This window comes from Cynocephalus volans, chromosome 4 (assembly GCF_027409185.1).
Source record: "Cynocephalus volans isolate mCynVol1 chromosome 4, mCynVol1.pri, whole genome shotgun sequence".
Lineage (NCBI taxonomy): Eukaryota > Metazoa > Chordata > Mammalia > Dermoptera > Cynocephalidae > Cynocephalus > Cynocephalus volans.
The window spans coordinates 105,103,238-105,108,824 of NC_084463.1; the positions used below are offsets into that span (position 1 = coordinate 105,103,238).

Below are 5,587 nucleotides of genomic sequence, written 5' to 3' on the forward strand. Positions count from 1 at the left end.
AGACAAACTGAGAACTGGGGAAATACTTACAAAGTAAATAAAACACTGTAGGTGATATATAGCAAATTCTTACAAATCGATTTGAAAAGGATGAAAATTAGCAAAAAACAAAAAATATATAATCAGACGAGTCCAAACAGATACTTGCAAATGACGGCAACAAACTGAGATTGTTTGTGCTTTATAAGATTAAATAGATTAAATATACAAAAACACATCAGATTAAATATACAAAAAACACATCAGATTACATTTCATCTCCCAGACATATCAGAGGTGTTTCTATTCAGCATTTAGAGAAAATACAGAACAAAAAGTAATAAATCAATTTATGAAATGAACTAATGGCAAATTTATGAATTCAGGGAGACTCTCAGTAAAGTTTTACAAATGGCATTACATTATTTAGAAAGAAAACCGTACCTTGAAATAAAGGAGTTTGGAGACATGGTGGAGTTCCATGGCTATCAATCCACATACTCTAATTCATCTTTACACGGCCACAAATAGATCTGCAATTGAACATCTTTTCTTATGTAGTCTGTGGCTAACTCAGACTGGCCACTTAACTTGACCTCCTCTGAAATGGTACTTTCATCACTTCTTGAGAATACAGGATGTGAATTGCCCTATCTTCCCCGCTTGTTATGGTATTTATCTATATTGTTCATCTTGAAGTTCAATGATAGTCCACTTTCCCAGTACCTCTCTTTCTCTCTCTCTACATATCTGTGTCTGTATAGATAGTATGTATGTGTATATATGAGTATGTGACTACATCTATATCTATCGACCTATCAAAAACAACAGAAAGACTCTTTTCATTTCTGCTCTATTTAGTCATAATACTTAAAACCTATCTAACTTGGAAAGAGAAGAGATTGGGCATAAAACTGAGGTTTCTTCCAATTATGCAAAAGGTTTAGAAATTCTGAAGTTCTCAAGACTATATAGTAATGACTCAAGACCTACTGTGACCAGAAAATAGGCGAATGAAGCTTCTCTGGATCTTCTTGGTCTTGATGTCATATATAAAGGGGTTCATTGATAGAGGAAAAAGAAAGTAGATGTAGCTCATGGTAATATGGACCACATTTGGTGTGTGTTTCCCAACCTGTGGATGAAGGTCAGGCCAATCATAGTGATGTAAAATACTAGGGCACAGCAAATATATGAGACACAAGTGTTGAGGACCTTAGCTCACTCCTCTCCAGAGGCGATGCCTATAACTGTCTTAAGGATTAGGATGTGAAAAAATACAAGCATCAGACCATCTAAGAAGAAAGGCAAAGCAACCAGAATAACTGGGTATAAAAGTAATTAAAAGTAATATCAGCACAGGCAAGTTTCATGACATCCTGGTGGAGGCAAAAGGCATAGGAACAAACATGAGATTGACAATATGAGAACAAGTAGAATGGCAGAATTGGGGGCAGAAAGGATAAAAAGTCCCTCATCAGTCCCTCCATTCTACCTTTATCACCCAGGAATTGTGGTAAGGATAGAGTGGTACCTCAGAGGGGTGCAGATGGCAACAAAACTATCACAGGCCATTGCAATGAGGATGCCCGATTCCACAATGGAAAGGGAGTGGATGATGTAGGCCTGTGAGAAGCAGCCCCCGTGGCTCACATCTCTGTGATTAGCGCACAGGATACCCATTACAGTAAACATTGTGGTCAATGTCACCATGAGATCTGTGCCTGCCAGCATGGCAAGGAAGTACTCTCTGGGTTCATGGAGATTGTGGTCATCCTTGATGAGGCAGAGGAGTGTGCCATTGCCCAGAAGCACTGAGACATAGACTGCTAAGAAGGGGATGGAGATCCAGTGATGAGTTGCCTCCAGACCTGGGAAGCCAGTCAGCAGAAAGGGGGCCACTAATATCGGGCCACATAGTGTGTCCACATGTGAAGAGCAGATTTATAGAAACTATGAATCCCAAAACCCAATTTTTTTTTTTTTTCAGTTTGCACTCCTTCCTCAAAGGAACATATTGCACTAGGAATATATCTTCATATTCAGTGATAATCAATTGGTATATACAGGGTTATGCGACTGTTTTCTTTTAGAAGATCAGTAGAGATTTATAGGCTGTGGAAGAGGAATGATGACCTTATCCTAAGTTATATATAATATTAGGTAAATGGTTAAAATTTTCTCAATTAAAAAAAAACATGTCTTTTCAATAGCATCATGCCCCACTGTTGTATGTATGCTGGAAAATATTGGAAGCAATAAAGGTAAGAAAGAATATGACAAATAAATACAAATGAGTAATAGTTTTGCTTAGCTAGACTATCATATAGTTTTCAGATTTTTTGACAAATTAAAACTCAATTTGATTTTTATATTTTGCGGTTATGATAGACACATGGTTTTTTGTTAGAAAACTTTTTCTTGTTTAGTTTGAAATGGAATGCCAATGTTTTATGGAATTTTTACAAAAGCGTAAACCCTCTATGGAGAAATACAGACAAGAGCAGACAATGTCTCATTTAGTCTAAAAGCATGCATGATTCTCCTGAAGCCCATCTGTGGGTCCTGCATTAAAATTTCCAAACCTGCCTGACTAATTTGTTGAAAGGAAAAAGTCTGTGCTATAGTTATTGGCTAGCCCAGGTGGAATATGCCCCACTATGTGGACTTCTGGAAAATATCTCTGTCCTCTCTTGACAGCATCTAACAACAGAAGAGAAAGGAATCATTCCTTATTTCTGCTCCTGGCACTCACACAATCCATGGTCTTGTTACTAGAATACGGGCCTATTCCTGTCCTATTTGAGGACTCAGTCCAGACACTTCCTTCTCAATGACTGTTCAGGAATCCATGTTAGAGAGTTTATATATGAAACTCCCCAGAAACTCCCCGATCTCCCTTCCCTCTCTCCTCCCTCTAGAGGGGAGCTGGGCCACTCACTCAACATCCTTAGGCCTTTCAGGTATTTCCCCAAGGATGGGTGAGGTAAACTGCAAAATTAAGTGACACATGGGTGAGGGACATCAAGGCTTACTTATGTAATCCTTTAGGATCCTTAGCTTTGGTATTTACGAAATTCATGCATGTCCTTCCTATTGTCTATCTCAAAGTGCAAAGCCATACCAGTTGCTCTCAGGATCACATGTGCCTTTGTTGGTCCTGGAATTCTGATCCACAGGATCCTCAACAAATCTATGAACAGCCATGTAAATAAAGGAAATCTTATATCTTGTCTTAAAATTGCTTGGTATTCAGATCATTGCCCATTTTATGCCAGGTTCAGGGTGATGGACTTGTTCTTTTTATTAGGAACATAAGAATCTACTGGATACCAGAAAAAATTATTTAACATAAATTTACATAGCAATGTCATTGCTGCGTGAATGCTGGAGCACATCAAATACATCTCAAAGACCAGGGAAAATTTCCAAAAAGAAATGCTATTTAAGCTGAGAATTGACTAATGAGAAGAGTCAGGCATATGGTAGTTTTTTTGTAGAGTAGGGCATTAGTTCCATGCAGAGAAAAAAACAAAAACAAAAACAAAAACAAAAGCAAACATATGCACTGGTAATGGTACAAGATAAATATGATGAATTAAAACAAAAATAATTTTATTTATTTTTAAAATGTTTTGCTTTGTTTTTATTGGTTATAAATATCATGGAGTACAAAGCAAATTGCCCCCACTTGTGCCTAAGATGTGATGGCCAGATCCATACTGGCAGCATGTCCATTACCACAAATTGTGACTATGCTCTGTGTCTCCCAACCAGTTATCCCCTCAGTTATCCCCAGCCTCCCTCCCCATACCCCTTTTCCCACTCCACTTTGTATCCCTAGGAATGTTCTCTCCCTCTGAAAGTCCAACACACTACTGTGGTCCTTCTTTCCTTCCTTCCTTCCTCTCTTAGCTCCCACATATGAGTGAGTACATGTGGTATTTATCTCTCTGTGCTTTGCTTATTTCACTCAACATAAGTTTCTCCAGGCTCATCCATCTTGTTGCAAATGGGAGAATTTCATTATTTTTATGGCAGAGAAGTATTCTATGGTGTATATATACCACAGTTTCCTTGTCCAATCATCCATTGATAGACATTTAGGTTGATTCCATGTCTTGGCTATTGTAAACAGAGCTGCGATGAACATGGGAGTGCAGGTATCCCTTCGACATGATGATTTCCATTCCTCTGGGTATATACCCAGAAGTGGGATTGCTGGATCATATGGAAGATCTACCTGTAGTTGTTTGAGAAACCTCCATACTGTTTTCCATAGTGGCTGTACTAATTTACACTCCCACCAACAGTGTAGGAATATTCCCTTCTCTCCACACCCTCACCAGCATTTGTTATTCACCATCTTTTTGATTATAGCCAGTCTAACTGGGATGAAATGATATCTCAATGTGGTTTTAATTTGCATTTCCCTGATGACTAGTGATGTTGAGCATGTTTTCATGTACCTGTTGGCCTTTTGTATGTCTTCCTTTGAAAAATGTCTATTCAGTTCCTTTGCCCTTTTATTAATTTTGCTATTTGGTTTTTTTTACTGTATAATTGCTTGAGTTCCTTGTATATTATGGATATTAATCCTTTGTTGGGTGCATAGTTAGAAAAAACTTTCTCCCACTCTGTAAGTTGTCATTTACTCTGTTGATTGTTTCCTCTGCTGTGCAGAAGCTTTTGAGTTTGATATAGTCCCATTTACTTATTTTTTCTTTTGTTGCTTATGCTTTCGGGTTCGTGTTCATAAAGTCTGTGCCCAGACTTAGCTGCTGAAGTGTTTCACCTATATTTTCCGTTAGTAATTTTACAGTTTCAGGTACTATACTTAAGTATTTAATCCATTTTGAGTTGATTTTAGTATATGGTGAGAGGTGTATGTCTAGTTTCATTCTTCTGCATATGAATATCCAAGTTTCCCAGCACCATTTATTGAGGATACAATGTATGTTTCTGTTCCCTTTGTCAAATATCAGATGGCTGTAAGCCTGAGGGGTGATTTCAGGGATCTTTATTCTGCTCCACTGGTTTGAGTGTCTATTTTTATGCCAGTAGTACCATGCTGCTTTGGTTACTATAGCTTTGTGATATAATTTGAAGTTGGGTAGCATTTTGCCTTGGATTTTTTTTTACCTAGGATTTTGCCTTGGATGTTTTTTGCTCAGGATTGCTTAGGCTATTCAGGGTCTTTTGTTGTTCCATATAAATTTTGAGATTGTTTTTTTCCATTTTTGTGAAGAATATCATTAATTTTTTGATGGGGATTGCATTGAATCTGTAGATTGCTTTGAGTAGTATAGACATTTTCACAATGTTAATTCTTCCAATCCAAGAGGATGGAATGTCTTGCCATCATTTTGTGTCTTCTTTAATTTATTTCAATAGTGGTTTGTATCTGATTGTGGAGGTCTTTCACCTCCTTGGTTAAATTGATTCATAGGTATTTTATTTTCGGGGGGACTGTCTCAAATGGGCTTACTTTCTTGATTTCTCTTTCTGTTAGTTCATTATTTGCGTATATAAATGTAAGTGATTTGGGGGCATTTATTTTGTTTCCTGCAGTGTTACTGAAATCATTAACCAGCTCTAAGAGTTTTTT

At 37.4% G+C, this 5,587-nt stretch overlaps 1 pseudogene; it reads right to left on the reverse strand.

Moving 5' to 3' along the window:
- Window positions 1-961: 961 nt before the first annotated feature.
- Window positions 962-1,897, reverse strand: LOC134377202 (olfactory receptor 51B2-like; annotated as a pseudogene).
- Between the last annotated feature and the right edge of the window lie 3,690 nt (window positions 1,898-5,587).